Genomic DNA, 13,618 nt, shown 5'->3' on the forward strand with positions numbered 1-13,618 from the left:
ATAAAATGGAAAGTTTTAAAAATTTTCTAATGATAACAATAAGAAAGAGATTCTGAAAAGCCAGGTGATTCATGCCTTAGAGATTCTTAGAAAGAAATGGTCAATTATGAAAAAGGAGTCTACTAAAATTCTTTTACTGCTCTCTGAATTCCTGATGGCTATTGGAAAACTTTGGGGATGAAGATAATGGTAATGGTAATGACAATAGTTCGGGATATCTAGACCTCTCTCATGTACCTCTCCAAGTCCTCTTCTCTAGATTAAAACCCTAGGTTCAGGAGGTGGGTCATTCAAAAAAATAAATAAATAAATAAATAAAATAAAAAAATAAAAAAGAGGTGGGTCATTCATTTATTCACTGGGTGTCATGTAAGGACAATCTGTGATCACTTTTCTGGCATTTTCTCTGTCATGTCCATCCATCACTGTACTCAGGAAAGTGTTTTTACTATTCCATTGAAAAAAGAAATTTACTGCATAGGTAACATTAATGATCAAAAACTAAATAATAGGGATAGGGGTGCCTGGGTGGCTCAGTCGTTAAGCGTCTGCCTTTGGCTTGGGTGGTGATCCCAGGATCCTGGGATCGAAACCCACGTCGGGCTCCCTGTTTGGCGGGAAGCCTGCTTCTCCCTCTCCCACTCCCCCTGCTTGTGTTCTCTCTCTCGCTGTGTCTCTGTCTGTCAAATAAATAAAATCTTTAAAAAAAACCTAAATAATAAGGTCCTGAAAGCAAAGAAGTTTTACTTTATCATGGGTCATAGGAATAAAAATAGACTAGACTGTATGCATCTTTTAGAGTCTCTGCAGCGTGTACGTACAAACACCATATACCAAGGGAAAAAAAAAAACAAAAAAACCAAACATTAATTCTAAGCTCCAGGCATTGAATTGTCATCCGGCGTTCCCAGATTGCAGTTCCCAGTTGATGGTATTATTTCAAACCTGAAATCATCTGATGAAAGTACCTGCTAGGCTGTTGTTTAATAAGGGCTTGTCATGTTTATTTTACTGTTCCTATAGTAAACTTCATTTTGTCAGTGCAGTGTGGACATTTGTCCTAAATTACCTCAACTATAGCTAATGGGTACCACACTCAGTATTGCCAGAGTATTTACTGTAAGACATTTATATTTATGCATATATAAAGACATATTTGCATAAATAACTTCTAGTGCAGAGTACCAAATGGTAGAAGTACCTTACTCTAGAAACATCAGTAAGAAAGGACACTTGTTCTTGCTGTAAGTAATACAAGAAGTAAACTATATGGTTTTATACAGTGGTATAAATAAAAGGAACCTACAATTAAGGACAGTTTGACTTTTTTCCTTGTCCCGCTTTATGCCACAAGGAAGGTACTGACCTTTAGTGGAAAGCTGGAAAGTATCTTTGGAACATCTATTATAACCCTTTATTCAATTGCTAAGGGATCCATGTCCCAGTGAGGATTGTGTATTTGCCAAAGTTTTGCAGTTAATTAATCCAAAGTTAGGGTTCGCACTCAGCTCTTCAGACCCCTGATTCATGCACTTTCCACTTCAACATTGCCTTTTCTGGACTTTGCTATTTCTTTGTAAATTGTCTTCCTTTTGGAGGTTTTGTGAGAGTTAACATCTTCAAGTATGCTACTGTGTATTCCATCCAGCAGAATAGGAATAATAGTAAAAACCTAGCCTCGTGCATTAATTTAAAGTTACTTTATTAAAAGGATTCATTTCATTTAAAAACATGCCACAAATAATATGAATAAAAATATGTTCTGAGTTTAATAATGCAAAATTTCTATCTTATTAGTGCTCCCACACTGAGAACACCATATAAGTGTGGAAAACAGGCACTTTCAACAGAATTTCTAAAATCTGATGATGCTCAGTAACTATGTCAATTAGGAAGAAAACATATCTCGGAGTCATTCCTTTGAGCACTAGAAACTCTTTTATGTTTGGATGCTACTGGCAAAAATATTCCTGGACACAGCAGCTTTAAAGCTTTTGAGCAACAATGAAATTTCACAGGAAGAAAGGTTAGAGCTGGGAGCACACCAGAGAACTAATTGCTAAGAGAGCTGCCTTTATGTATATACTGCAGTAATTCCTAGAGACACCATTTAGAAAAAGAGGATCAACAGTTCTGTTCTGTAGACACTGTGTCCTCCAGAATAGGGACGGAAAAAGAGGGGTTCTCCTGGCTCTGGGGGTTTGCTGAAAGGCACAGGACGTCATGTGGGCAGCCTGTCATGGGGGAGAAGGAGACTGCTCAAGCTTTATAATTCACAAAAAGTATAGGTACCTGGGTGGCTCAGTCATTAAGTGTCTGCCTTCAGCTCAGGTATGATCCCAGGGTCCTGGAATCGAGTCCCGCATCGGGCTCCTTGCTCAGAGGGGAGCCTGCTTTTCCCTCTCCCACTCCCCCTGCTTGTTCCCTCTCTCACTACCTCTCTCTCCGTCAAATAAACAAATAAAATCTTAAAAAAAAAATGTATCATTCTTTCCCCAGTGGTCTTCCCAGTTTTGGCAAAGGAAGCTTAGTTTTCTTTCTTTTTTATTTTCCTTTTTCAATAAAGTCTACTGAAGTGTAATTGATATACAACAAACTGCACATATTTAAAGTCTATAATTTGATAAATTTTGACATGTTTACACACTTGTGAAACCATAACACAATCAAGTTAATGAACACAGACATCACCCCCCCACACAATGTTTCTTCATGCCTCTTTATAATCCACCCCATCCCCACCTTCTCTGTTATCTCCTATCTCAGAGCAACCACTCATCTGCTTTCTTTTCCTACAGATTAGTCTGAATCTTCTACAATTTTATATAAATTAAATCTTACAGTATGTACTCTCTTGGTCTCGCTTTTTTCACTCAATATAATTACTTTGAGATGCATCCATGTTATTGCACATTTCAAGAGTCCATTCTTTTCATTGCTGAGTTCTGTTCTACTGTATGGATATATACCATGTATTGTTGATCCATTCATCTAATGATAGACATTTGGGTTGTTTCCAGTTTGGGACTATTACAAAGAAAGTTGATATGCATATTCATGTACAAGTGTTTATATAGGATAGTGCTTTTTTTTTTTTTTCTCTTAGGTAAATACCTAGGAGAAAAATAAGTGGATCATATAACTGTAGACTTCTTTACCATGGGGGAAAGGGGCAGTATTGCTGGTTCAGCTGAAATAACACCTTTTCAGCAAGTTTTATGAGGAAATGACTCAGAATTGGAGCACTCAGAGCTGTTTGTTCCTTGCTTCAGGTTCTATTTAATTATAGCTCCCATAAAATTGGGGGGGAAAAATCAGTGTCCCTTACAATCTGGGAAGCACACATATGATCAAAGAATTAAAAATACAATTTCAGAATGGCCTGGGTCACCCTCAGGCTTGTCCATGGACTCCCTAGTGCTCAAGAGACCTCTTTTTTCTATGCAAATTACGCAGCATGAAGGAGAGACTACAACTCATCCTCACCAGGGAAATCTGGAGCTTCCAAAATGAGTGACGTATAAGTGGATAGATTTTCCGAAATATAATAACAGTCACCAGTTTTAAAATTATGCATTTGTGTTAGGCTAACTAATTCACATACTTTCACATACTTTTTTTCACATACTTCATATACTAATGGGAAATACTTGTATTTTTCACATACTAATTCACATAGGATCTTTTATATACTTTTTCTCATTTTAGTCATAGTATCTCTGTCTGGGAGTCAGAAAAAAATTTAATTTCCCCATTTTATAGTAGCAGAAAATGGAGCTCAACAAAGCTTAGAATGACAGCATGGACTAGCAGACAGAATACCAAAACTGGGGTTAGAAGCACAGGGTTGTAGTCATGTCTTCTTAATTCAAGTACTAGAGGACCTTGGACAAATCATTTTATTTAATCCTTTTAGGATTCAGTTTCCATCTCGGTAAGGTAAAAAGTTTACATGGGATCAGGCTTGTCAAATTATATTAGAAATACAGTCTTTCCAAGGTCCTTAAAATAGATATATTTTATATATAATATGATCTTATATATACTATATCTTATATAAATGGTTGTAGAAAATGAAGTATTTAATTCCTTCCTGGAGAATTGCATGTAAGTATCATATTAAAAGTTCTGAGAATTCTTCTAGTAAAGAGCCCTGTTTAACTTTGGGTCACCTAGCATTTCCCAAAGTCATCTGCTTCAGAATTCTTTTGCATATTAATCTTCTAGTAACTAACACCTCATGAAATTCTTATGTTAAAAAAACCAATGAGAAACCCTGAAATAGATAATCTCTTAAATTCCTAGCAGCTCTAACATCCTCTCTGCTTTGAAAGATGTTACCCTTGAACATTCACAGAGAACAGCATGGAGGAAGGGAAATGAGAAGCTGGGTTTCTTAACTCCTTGTCCATTGCTTTACCATGCACCAAGACTAATCCGATCTTTTTTTGTGCTGCTTTATGATGACGAGTCTAAAACTCCCACCACAGGCTGCCGGGCAAGAATTTCTAGGACAACAAAGTCCCTTGACCTAATTCTGACCAGGAAAGAATTTGCCAGAATTTATTGTTTCTTCTTCTAGAGACATTTCCTTCAAAGACAGTGCTTACATGACTGAAGGTTCTATATAAAGCACGGAGTATCCGCGAAGGTCGTTAGAGGAATCCGCTTTAACACTTGCTAGTGAGCTGTATGTAAACTAAAAACTTTATTTGGAAATAGCAGGTCTTGTTCCACTCAGACAAAATAAAGCATGGGAATATTGAATTGCCAGCCAATTTCTTTTTTCAGTCTTTGTTTTAGGCCAAGACTATTCTGCTCCCCAAATCAGCAGGTGGAGATGGTTTCTGTGAAGTCTATCTCAGACTCCCTCATTTAGAAATTTTCATGGCACCAAAAAACAGTGTCTAGAGAATCCCAAAGAACAAACGAGAGGAAACGATCCCCTTATTTTTCACCCCCTGTTCTGTCACTAAGACAGCAGGGTCCTTGTCTCACACAGAGGTAGTCACACAGCTCTATTTTCAAGGAAAAGCAAAGTCAGTAATTTTCTCACTAGTACTTCCAGTTTTACCTTTAATTTCTCCAGGACAATGAAAATAATGACATTCTAACAATATAAAGATTGAGCTTTTTTCTAAATATCTGTATTACATGACTAAACAATAAAACTCTTTCATTATCAATATTTCAAGAAATGTGCTGGCAAGTGCATTAAATACATTTAAGCATGTATGTATGTTAGAAAATTTAGAGGAGAAAAACAGGTGAAAGATGCAAGCGTATGAAATATGCAACTTGGATTAAAACAAGTTTAAAGTGGTTGATATCCAGCCATTAAGGTGTTCAGAGTTAATGCCTACTAATCTCTGAAATGTGCTCTCAAAAACAGTTCTGCTGGCAAATGTAAATCCCTTTCTTCATCCTCAAACGAGGTTACTAAGATCCACACATTGACTGATAATCTATATAAGATTCAGAACTGGATTTTTAAGAACTCCACTGACAGTCTCATGTTCTTATTATCGGTTTCTCTTTTCTGAAAATGTAGGGCATATGCCCATTTATTTTCCAAATGAACTCTGTAAGATTTTTAATAATAAATGGCTTGAAATAATGGATATCATTTGGAATTCCTTATCAAAGGAAGCAGAATTCTTCCACTGGATCATTCTTATTTTGTTCATAATAATGGAAAGCAGGTAAAGTGTGAGGGTCGGGTTGAGGGAGGATAGTCTATTATCTCTTTGTGGTATTGTAGGCTATTTTCAACTATTAAACTTGCATGTATTTTATTTAATGTAAAATAAATAATAACACCTCTCCTTCCCTCATTCATTTTTTTTCCATGTTAAAAAGCTCTTGTTTCTAGTTGCCATGGTGATGGTGCCACTCTGATATTTGTTTAAGTGAAACACTTTCATCTCACTGACTTGAAGACAGGTACTAGAAGGACCAGAAAAAATAATTGACAGTCTAGCCTGCTAGCTGGAATAGAGGACCCTGTTCTATGGCCAAAGGGACAACAGCTTTGATCAGAGAAAATATCCTCCTAAGAATAATGAAGGATCAACTTAGGTCACTGTGAAGTTTATTTTCTCTTTCAATTATATCTTATTGTGTTTTGTTTAGAAAAGAGTAGACCTCATGTTAGGAGTAAATAGTCACTATTTAAGACTGAAGTCATTTGTAGACAAATTGCTGTTGGGATTTAAGGGGATCTTCGGAGATGAAGACAGACAGTAGACATTTAAGAGAAAGCCCCTCTTTGCTCATAAGAAATGAAGCAGAGAAGGGGCACCATTTATAATCAAGGAGGCAGTCCCTAAAATGGTACCTAGGTTTGTAAGTATGGTCAGTCCACTGAAATGAGTTTTGCATTTGTGACCGCAGTAAATACCAAGAAGTCACTCAGGAAAATCCATGCATTTCCAGTTGCCACACAATTTAAGGGCTGTCTGTTGCGCACAACTCAAACATGTGGACCCTAGCTTGTAAAATCCATAATGAGAATCACATTCAATGAATGTCAGTTCACAAAGGTGCTCTCTCTCACTGTAGGCACATGTGACTGTAAAACTGAAGTTTTAGGAGATAGATTATGCTTGTATCTGCACTTTATTTCTCAGCTCTGCTATTGCTAATATCACCTTTGCAGAACAGCACAGAGGTTAAAGAATAGCCTTTGGAATCAAATAATACTGTAGTCCCAAACTCCACCCCTTACTTTGAGTGTGGACTTGGGCAAATGAGTAAACATTGCTGACCAGTGTGAGAAAACTAGTGGTCTTAACGTGGAACCCTGGGCTTGCTTGGCATTAGAATGAATGTGTCTTTTGCAAAATATCCTTTCAGTTTTGTTTTTTTTAAGATTTTATTTTTTTGACAGAAACAGCAAGAGAGGGAACACAAACAGGGGGAGTGGGAGAGGGAGAAGCCGGGTCCCCACTGAGCAGGGAGCCCGATGCGGGGCTCCATTCCAGGACCCTGGGATCATGACCTGAGCCGGAGGCAGACGTGTAATGACTGAGCCACCCAGGCGCCCCTATCCTTTCAGTTTTAATGACAGTGGGGAACATGATCTTTGGTTTTGGTTAATTCAAAACATGAGCTTTTCCTTTAAAATTTGTAGGTGCACTATCAGAGTTAAAATGTTTATCCAGACAAGTCTGGGGTGGTGGTGGTTTTGTAGAACTGGCCGAGGGGTGGTAAGGGTTGGCATTGCCATTGAAACCAGTGTAAATTTGGACAGGTGCTTTCACTTCTCTCAGCCCCAGTGTCCTTACTGACCAAATAAGGAAGTTGGATAGATGACGTCTGAGGTCCTCTACCTCTCTGGACTCTACGACTCTTCCTCTGTTGGGCTGGGTGGTAGAATAACACAAGAATCCCCCTTCTTGAGGAAGCTTAAGAATCAGCTCAGCCTCAAATTCACACAGAGTGGAATGGCGGTTGCAATGGGTGGGGAGGAGCGAGGGGAATGAGGAGTTTCTAGATCAAGGGGCATAAAGTTTCTGTTGAGCAGCCTGAATAAGCTCTAGAGATCTGGTGCACAGCACTGGACTTAGAGTCAGCAATAATGACTGCCCTTTAAACATTTGTTACAGTGTTAGATCTCATGTTACGTGTTCTTATCCAGTAAAATAAAATAAAAAGAAAACTAAGATAAAAATATTTTTTTAAAAGATTAAGAATTGTTTGAGAGCCTGTGAAAGCTAGAGAGAGCTGATCTGGGGAGCATGGGTTTGAATTTCTTGTTTGGTGGGATGTGTGCTCTAGGATCTATCTGGGATTCATCCATTTTCTGGTTCATGAAGTTTTGTTGTAACAAGTAGCGAAAAAGAAATGTCTCTCAAACTGAAACAAACAAATGTGATAAAACAAGTGGAGGAGGACATTTCCCAAGCCATTCTTGGTCTGTTGCCAGAAGTAGCTGTAATGATTCATAAATCACACTGAGTATGATGGAAGTGACTGGATTTACAAGCATCTCCTTCTCTGAGATTTTTAATTATATCTGCATTCCTCTCTATTGCTAGTCTTCCAAAAAAGGTCATTCCTGTTTACTCTATCTGTATATTTTGTGTGTCTATTATTCCTTTAAATATAAGAAAACAAAATATCAAAAACTTTACAAACACTCTAGATGATTAGGAGATATTTTATTTTCTGATTTTAAAATCCTCAGTCTCAGAACACTCTTTATTCTTCTTCTCTTCCTTCTTCACTAATGTACCTTTCAGATGCATAAAGGATTTACGCAGCAGTTTTTCTCTTCATCTCTTTTGCTTGCACCTACCTCAAAGTAGGTAAGTGTATTTCAAGCACACATCCACAGTCATTATATGCTCCAGGGATACTAGTCAAATAGTTTAAGATTTTAATGTAGTAAAAGAGTAGCAAACAATACGCAAAGAAGAAAAGCACCAAAGAGAGCTAGGAATTAACTTATCTGCATGTGTTAACTGAAGCAGGCTAGCAAGTACCATGTATCTTCTCTATATAGTACCTGGTGTTCTGGAAAGTTACATATAAATCATATCTTAAAAATGGATTTAGGTGTTTGGTTCACTGGAATAGCATTAGAAATTTGACCATACATTTTCTGTGCATCTGAAAGCTAAAGCAGGGATTGTGACTCCTACTTTACTCCTCCTGTTTCTGCAAATATACTTGATTTTAAGACTTGAGTATAAATATCACTGAAGTTTTTCTTTTTCTTTTTTACAAGTGTCATTTTCTTTTTTTCTTTTTAAAGTACAGAATAGTTTTTAAGAAAAATGGCATGCCAATATTTTAGTCTGTCATTAGAAGTAAATACATTCTAGGTTCAGTGGCTTTCAAGTGTTTTTGACCATGACCTGTAATAAAAAACCAACCAACCAAACAAACAAAAACACATACTGCTTAGGAGCCAGATACACAGAAACATACGTATACACACACACATTTTAAAGTTTCACAAAGCAGTGTTGACAGTTCTGTGCATGACATATTCTATTCTTCCCTTCCTTTCTATTCCATTTCTTTAAAAAATTTATTGAAACCTGCTAAATTGATTGTATAATCTACTAGTATGTAACAATACGTGGTTTGAAATACAGAGAGGTGCGTAAATAGTAAGTCAAGATAAAGCATGGAGAAATTGCGTAAATAAATGCCCAGAAGTTGAGATTTGGAATATTAAAGCCCAAAACCAGGCAAGTCATTCAAATAAATGTAAAAAATCAGTGAGAGATAAGAGAGTATATGTTCCCTTGAGAATTCTCTTTAGCTAAATTAAGTCAGAACTATGTCCATGACAAGCACTCCAGTATTTGTCAGACTTGACAAATTCTGCATCTCCTACTTACACACTGGTTGCTCATTTACCTGAGACTTGGAGGTAGGAGAGGTGTGTCAGTGCCAAATCTTTGAAAGACTATCTAGTAGGGAAAAAAGAGAGCAGGCCCAGCTGTTGAGAAAAACCAGAAGAGTGGGGTGATATGCAAGTCCTGCTTAGCCTGGAACATGATAGGAAGTCACTCGGGACTTGGCATGTTAGCCAGGTGAGGAAGGTAGGGTTTATAGTCTGGGATTCATAGGGACAGGGTAACCAGGTCTCCATGATACAGTGGGAAAGGATTAGACATGGAGACAAGGGAGTTTTGTTCTAGCTCTTTCCCTGGCACCAGTTTCAGAGTCACTGTAGGATAAGTCACTAGACTCCTCTAGTCCATGTTTCTCTTAAATTTGACTCTTAAATTCTTATCCACAGTAACCATTGTGTGGTCTTCAAACCTGAGACATAAGTTCAGGTGTAGGCCCCACAGAATTCAGGCTGTTCCTCTGGGAGTCCAGAAACTGGAAATATGGGGCCAGGATATAGACCTGGAGAAGGAAGGCAATAGGAGAAATAAACAGATCTTGAGTGTCCAGGTGGAAGGGGTCAGAATACGGGAAATGATTCTGGACCAAGAGCAAGAAAACTGAGTTCAAACTGAATCTGTTCCTGAGCCATCTCTTCTGAGATTGGAGTTCTTTATTAATACCTTCCCAGGACCTGGGTCCATGTCACATTGCTGGTGAGACTGAGCCATCAGTCAGAGCCCTGCAGATGGAGTGTGCATCTAGGGTCAGAGAAGAAGAGAAATTCATGTTATTTCCATCTGAGCTGGCCCAAGGACAGAAGGATATTTTCTATGAATGACATGGCCAGTTTTCCACAAAAACTTTCAAACACCAAAATTTGGACTACCGAACAATCTATTCAAACAATCTGTGACCTGACTCCTTTTAAGCACTCTTTTGTAGGATACTGCAAATTTACTGCTTAAGTTACAGGTGTAGATTTTTTATAGGCTTGCTTAAAACATATACAGTGTGGATTATGTATAATGGCAACTAAGCCAACAGTGTGATTGAGGAGTTCATTTATTTGTTTATTCACCAAATATTAATTGAGCACCTGTGATTTTCTGGGACACTGTATTAGCCTTGAGGCAGAAAGATGACTAATACTGAGCCTCTGTCTTCAAGGATTTCATGGTTTGGTAGGAGAAATAGACATATAAATAGATAAATTGAAATACAATGTGATAAGTGCTTAATAAAGAAATGATTAATACAAGTGAAAACCAAATTAAGCACATTAAGCTCTTCTCAAAAGAAGGGAAATTTGTTCATGTAAAATATTATTATTAAACTGTATTATTCTTCAATTCCCTAAATGATATTTGAAGATAATATCTTGCTCTTTTCTCTTCTAGCCCCATTAGTTTTCATTTTTACTCCACTGGAGTGGTTGTGCGCAAGCAGACACGTGCATAGGTGGGCTTTGTGTTGTTATTTTGCCTCTATTTCCCATAAAAGTGTCAACGATTTTTACAGTTAAAATAAGAACTGTAATTAAGAGACACAAATCTTAAGACATCAGAGTATTCTCTACCCACTCTCCTCCCCCCCAGCCCTAGTCCTCTTTTGGGCAATTAGAAGATGCTAATGGGAAAAACAAACAAACAAACAAAACAAAACAAAACAAGCCCCCTTTCCCAAAACAGAGCAGGGAATAGAAATGTGGAAGGAATGAAAGAATGACAGCAATGATGACAACTATTACTTCCTGAGTTTTTACTTTGTGCTAGAGACTGCTCTACATCCTTATGCATCTTAATTCCTTAAGTCCTAACAACAACCCCATGAGGTAGATCTATTATTATTTCTGTCATATTAATCAGGAAGATGAGGCATAGGGAGGTTAATTTACATGCCTAATGCCACACAACCAGGAAATTCAGAGCCACAAGTTGAACCTAGAAGACTCCAGAATTCGTGATTTAACAACTACACTAAGCTGTGTTGAAAAATGTTACTTCTCACATCTTTTCTTAAAATTTCCTGAATTGATATTCATATGAAATATATATTAATAGAATGGAGTACAGCTAGCAGAAGAAGGAAATGAAAGAATGAGCAGTCTGTAACATCTCTCTTCCTCCTCTGTATTTTCCATTTGTTGCTTTATCTTGTAGGTGGCATAAATCAGGACTGTAGAAAGGATTAGAATTTTCAAGAACAGTAAATGTCTACTTGGTATCCATGCTTCAGATTTTTTTTGGGGGGGGGGTAAAAATCTTCCTATCAACCACAAAAGCCAAGTGTACTAAGAAAACAGCTTTCTACTTCCGTATTTGTGAGGACAATACAGTTAATTGAGAAAAGGGTCACCTTAAAAAGGATTACCATAATGCTAGTTGTATTTCATTTGTTCCAGTCCACTTTTTTTCATAATTACAACTATTAAAGGACTGCATTTTTCCCACTTTCTTCATAAGGAAGACTGAGGCACCAGGCAGTTAAATGAATGATCTCCCATCACATGGAGGTGATTGTCAATTTCAAATGGAAAGGGAGTGAAAGAAATGGGCCCTAACTAATATCTTACTGCTCTAGTTCAGGAGACTGTTCTTTCCTTTAACTGGTAGTCAGGGAGTTCAGAAGACAGATACTTATGTACCCATCTGAGATCCTTTTGGATACACTCCTCTTACTCTGTTACCAGCTTTTTCTGGTAACAATATGTGACTCAATTCGGCCCCGGCTCTTCTGCTCATGACCTCTTATCTGGATGTGCAAACAGTTGTGCCTTCACTCCCACGCACTGATGCTCCCTTGATTGTTAGTTTCTAATGGTTGCCTGATGTCCATGATGCCACATTGTCCTGTGCGCTGAGCCTGACAAATCTTGTATTTTGGAACTGAGAAAAAGCCTAGAGATCAGCCAGTCACCTCTTCCCCATTTTATCAATAAAGAGGCTGAGGTTGGAGTTTCTGACTCCTCAAGTAGATCTCTTATCTCTGACCCCTTCAAGTGCTAGCAGTAATTACATGAAGACTTTCAGCCTGTCAGGAAGCCTTTGGGCTCTCCGTTTTCCGTTGCATATTCTTCTCTCTAATACCAAATGGCATGAGGATATTCCCTACCCACAAAATCCTGCTAATGAAAAAAACCCTGCCAGCTCATGGCAATGATTGCCCTATGGAAGAGCATTGAACTTCAAACAAACAAACAAACAAACAAATAAAAAGCCTAGGATCCAAACCCTGCCCATGACATCATGCTGTGTGACGCTGGGCATTTGGTTTAATCTCTGTGATTTTCAGTGCCCTCATCTATAGAGTCACACACATGCAGGGTTGTTGTGAGGACTTAACGAAATGATAATCACAAAGACTATGCTCATTTTCTCTGCTCAAAATCTTCCATTTACTTTTCACTGTCCTTATGATAAAGATCCAAGTCCATAATTTGGCCCCAATGTCCTTACATGATTTCTCTTGCCTGTCCTACCCTTCTTCTCTTGGTTCCAGTGCTCTAGAATTCCTTTAGTTCTTAAAGTCCAGGGGTCCATGTTCTCTCTTGTCAGGGGGAGTCTCTTGTTTTCTCTATCTGAAACTCTCTCCCTAACCTAGCTAACTCAGATATTGGGACTCAGCAGATATGTCATTTCCTTAGATGTCCCAGGCTTGGTGGGGTTCCCTGCTGTCTGTTCCCAAGGTCTCATTCTGCTTTTTGTTGTGTCCATCATTCTCATGAGCATTTGTGCAATATCCCTCTTTTTCTCTAAATTGTAGGTGTCATGGAATTAGAATCCATGTGCATCTTGTAAACCTCTATATCCCCAGCACCAAGTGTTTGACACCAAGTATCAGGATATCTGTTGGCTCTTTGATTATCGCATATAAATGTATTATCAAGTATATGAGTATACCTATAGAGTAGGGCTGAATAAGTAGGATTTGTCTACCTAGCTCTTGGCAGCTCTGTAGCAGCTCTTGGTAACCACTGTCTTGGCTGTAGCAATAATAAAGCATACAAGGCATCACTGCATTAACTCCAAGCAAATAAAGTATAGTTAGACTTCTCAGACATTCCCTCTGGCCTGTGTCCTAGTGAGCTGGACTCATTCTGCTGTAACTCTTAAGTCCACAGAAAACCTCATCTGGCTCCATTGTCAGCCAACCAAAAGGATCAACTCAGCTCTTATCTTCTATAAACTGGTGGCTTACAAGTAAGAGGAATGTGCATCAATGTAAGCTCCAGTCATAGTTGCCAGTCACTTTCCAGCAACTTTGTCTT

Source organism: Leptonychotes weddellii, chromosome 1 (genome assembly GCF_054177405.1).
Source record: "Leptonychotes weddellii isolate Sample4059 chromosome 1, ASM5417740v2, whole genome shotgun sequence".
Classification (NCBI taxonomy): domain Eukaryota; kingdom Metazoa; phylum Chordata; class Mammalia; order Carnivora; family Phocidae; genus Leptonychotes; species Leptonychotes weddellii.